The 4488-nt window shown below is 38.7% G+C and overlaps 1 protein-coding gene across 1 annotated transcript in view; it reads right to left on the bottom strand.

Moving 5' to 3' along the window:
* Positions 1-4488, bottom strand: part of IL22RA2 (interleukin 22 receptor subunit alpha 2) — a 117932-nt gene that overhangs the window by 64039 nt on the left and 49405 nt on the right. The window lies entirely within an intron of this gene.

Raw genomic sequence — 4488 nt, 5'->3', positions numbered from 1 at the left:
CTCAGATGCTAGCTGCTGGCTGCTGAGACTGACAAACTCAAGATTGACAAGTAACAAGGCACAGTCCCAATATTACCAAACCACATGGCAGGCCATTAACTCAAGTCCATTAAAAGTCCCAAGATCGGCAGAGCATGGCAGGCTGCTGAACAACGACTGGGCTACATGCAGGGTTCAAGCATGCCATAAGCTAGAGACCATTCCCCAAGACTTCTCCTTATACACTGGAAGCAGACCACATCTTTAAGGCAGCTACTCAGCTGCTCACAGTAGCTTCCACCATGGAGTTGATTACCAGTCTCATCATGTGGAATACTACATCCAGCTTCCCAGCCACTCAGCCAGGCCTAGCCAAGTTGACACACAAACTTAACTACCATACTCCATGAAGCAGTTCTTCTCTGTCCTAAAGGGTAGCAATGAGTCCATGGCAATGAATATTTATTGCTTTCGTGAAAGAAAATCAGTAAAACAAAATGAACTTCAAACAACTGCTATTTGCCTCTCTAAACTGCTTCCACCTGGTAGCATGCTCACCAAGATGGTTGTCATAGTGGAGGAAATGTTGCCTTTGTTTCTTCCCTCTTTCTCTTCCTCCCTCTGTCACCTCTCTCCCCCTCCTTGCTCTCCCTCTCTTGCTCACTCTCTTTCTTTTGGTGAAAAACATGTGATGTTTGAGCACCCTGCCAGTGATCCTATGATTAGTCCAAGATCTTCTTCTCCTTCCACTGGGGACTTGATTTGTGAGGGTTTGGAAAAGTGAATCTCTCTCTCTCTCTGTGTCTCTCTGCATTTGGAAAGGTGAATCAATCTCTCTCTCTCTCTTTTCCTCTTTGTTTTTCTCTTTTGTCTTGGGAAAAAAGTGGTCAGAAAGACTGACCTCGTAAATGTCTGATGAAAATGGGCTTGTCACGTTGTGATATAAGAAGAATTTGCTATCATCTATATTCTAGGTTGGTGATAAAACCATCATATAAAATTGGTTAATTATGCTAGTGTTTAACTGTTCATTATGTAAGAAGAGTGGGGTTTGGGGGAAGGTCTGAAATGAAGAAATTGGTGGTCAGGGAAGACTCAATCTATAGCTTTTACTACCAGTAAAACCTGAAGCTTTGCAAAATCTCAACATGGCCAATCCTATAAAAACTAGTTAATTTTTCTTGCATCATCAATATTTAAAAGCCACTTGGTGGGCATGTTGAGACACCTATGTTTTGAAGCAGGTGAGAAAACAGCTGTGACCACATTTATAGTATTCCATTGAATAGTATGCTTCAAATTCAGGATTTGTAATTTCAAATTTGTGAACATGTGAATACATGTTCACATCCAGAGCGCCTGAAAAACTAAAATGAGATAAAATTCTGGAAAAAGGAAGCAGCTCATTTCCCTTGACCTCCTTTGCTTTTTGAAACCCTTTCTTTGCCCCTAAAACAATACTTTTTGCAAAACAGTTCTTTCCCTCCAGGTCTTGAATATTTTCAAAGTCACTCTAGGGTCTTAAGTGACTTCTCTCTGTAGAGACATAATTTGCAGCTGCTAACAACTCGAAAGTAAAAAGCTCTATATGAACATTTGTCTGGAATATGATAAAAAGTTATTATCTTTCAAAATAAACAAAGGAAAATTTAGGCAATGAAATCTAACAAAATTTAACATTATGGTGTAGCAGAAAAAGTTACCTTTTCTTGCACCATTGCTATTGATATATCAGTTGATGAGCCATTTTGAGACACCTCTGTTTGTAACACACAACGTCAACAGCTGGGTTGTTTACAGCATTCCACTCCATGACATGCTTGAGAGTCAACGTTTAGAATTTCAGAAATGCATTTTATATGCATATTTACCTCCAGATATCAGAAAAAGTATTTTAATAAGATAAAATCATGGAGAAGAAGGCATATCATAATATTGTACATTTTTTGGATCTTTTTAACTCTCTTTTTGCAGGTAAAGTATTTCTGATAGCATAATAGTTCTCATGTTGCTTTAATTTGAATCATCTTAAGAGCTTAAACTATTCTTCAGACCAATGAAAGTCATATGTAGTAGCTTCTAACCCCACCTACCCTAGAGTACAAAAACCCAACACTCCAAAATTAAAACATTTTAATGTGGAATATTGTTGAATTTTATGCTGACTCTTGTTGAATTCTCCAGCCATTGGCAACATAATGTGCTGGTTAGAACATGGACTGTTGAGATTGTTTAACCAGCAGCTCAGCTAGACCCCCTTGACCTTGAGCTCACTGAACCTGCTTTACTGTTTTATGAAATTGGTAAAACAACAACTTTACAGAATTATCTCGAGGATTAAATAAGAGTGACAATAATAGCTAAGATTCTTGAAGGAATTTCCGTGTGTTGGATTTTTGTGCGGAGAGATTTACACACATTGGATATTTCATGCAGATCAAATGTGCGTGGAAAATATGCAGCATGAATTGACTAGAGAAATGTGCATTTATTCCTCCTTCCTGTGTCATTGCAAATTCTTTATGATTTTAATGACAATATCATAACCTAACAGATATTCTGTAATATTAACACTTTACCATTTCCCTGTGGTTGAAGAACATTTAGACTGTTTCTATTTTCTGTTTGTTTTGCTATAAAAGATACTCGACAGTCAATATCATTGTGCATGAATTTCTGTCTACATTTTGCAAGAGTTTCACCCTTAGTACAGAGGCCCTGAAATTGAGACAAAGGTTATGAAAATTTTAAAGCCAATTTGCTTTCCTAAGTGTTTGCTCTAATTAATCAATCTCATCCCATTCTTGCTAAAACAAGCATTACAATTTAACATTTTTCTAGATGATGGATGTAGAATGGTATTTTGATTTAATTTAATATTCTTTAATTACAAATGAATTTAACAATGAGACAAAACTTACTGCAATCTGTATTTCCTCTTCTGAGAACTGTTTATATGTTTCTCCTACTTATCTATTATTTCGTCGTTTTTCTTGTTGATCTATGGGAAACTGTTCACTATGGATTAGTAAGTAAGCACAAGTAAGCCCGTGCTTACCTTGCTTATGGGGTGCTCCATCCCTGCCATGGACTGTAATTTTGAAAAGAAGTTTTGGTTCTGTAGGAAGGTGATGTGGAGTTGGGAGAGAGACAGATGTCAGACATTCCTAGAAGCAGAATCTCTGATGTGGTGAAAAAATGCAAAAGTATCCACTACAGATTAGTAAGGAAGCACAAGTAAGCTTAGTAAGTCTGTGCTTACCTTACTTATGGGTAATCTGGCGGTGATTGTGACACAAGACTTGCTTGGTTAATTCCCTGCCACTTTGAAGGTGAAAGCCTCAGGAGAGGACCCTGATTGAGATTGAAGCCTATACATAAATAAGTCCCCAGCCAATGCTTGATTTGAATAGATATATGGGAGCTGGGGACAGAATTGACCAGATGCTGGTCCATATGATAAACACAGAGGATCATGGTTTGGTGTAAAAACCAGGCATTTATATGGTACAGCTGGTCATGCATAATCTTCTGCTAATTTATAAGGCAGGGGCATCTGCTCTCTGGCTGCTGCTCTTTCCAATTTTCTAACAGCTTTATCCTTGAGTCTCTTGTTTAATCAAGCAGCCCCATGATGCTCCAGGAGAGAAGGGAGGGTCACCAAGGAATATGACATGGCCTGGAACCGTGCCTTTCAGAGAAAAAAGGAGAATATCTCTAGGAAGATTCTTGGTCTCATCCTGGCTAAAGGGTCTTTGTGGGATGGTGGCATTTTGAACTCTCTCTTTTCAATGGAACATCTTGGGCTACCATCACTGAACTAGATCTTTCCCTTTAAGACAAAGTTTCTCTCAACCCCTTAATCTATGAGAGGAGATTTTAGACAAATTAAACTCTTACATTGGCTTCAGTCAGAGTTAGCGTTGTTTTCTGTTTAATTAGAATCAACTAGCTTTTACTAAGGAGCTTTGGTGGTGTAGTGCCTAAGGCATTTGACTACTAACCAGAAGGTTGGTGGTTCAAACCCACCAGCCACTCTGCAGAAGGAAGAGTGGCCAATCTACTTCCATAAAGATGTTCTGCCTTGGAAACCCAAAGGGGTTCACTGTGAGTCGAATTAGACTTGAGGCAGTGAGTTACTATTTGCTGGGGATAACATAGGCAAAATTGGGAAGTGTGATGCCCTCCTAGCCCCACTCCCCACAGAAACCTTTTGGTGGTTCAAATGGTTAAGTGCATGACTACATGAATACCTCCAAGATACTGTAGATTTGTTTCCAGACCAATGCAAAAAAGCAAGTCACACAATGTTTTAAAATCAGAAATAGATCCATCGACCTATGGGTCAGCTGATCTTTGACAAAGGGCCTAAATCCATTAAATGGGGAAGAGATTATCTCTTTAACAAAAGGTGCTGGCAAAACTGGATATCCATTTGCAGAAAAATGAAACAAGATCTGTACCTCACACCATACACAAAAACAAACTCCAGATGGATCAAAGACTTCA

Source organism: Orycteropus afer, unplaced genomic scaffold (genome assembly GCF_000298275.1).
Source record: "Orycteropus afer afer isolate SDZICR_OR568_19922 unplaced genomic scaffold, OryAfe1.0 scaffold00155, whole genome shotgun sequence".
In the NCBI taxonomy this organism is placed as follows: Eukaryota; Metazoa; Chordata; class Mammalia; order Tubulidentata; family Orycteropodidae; genus Orycteropus; species Orycteropus afer.
Note: the sequence above shows the minus strand (reverse complement) of the source record. Positions and strands in the feature narration are given on the sequence as shown.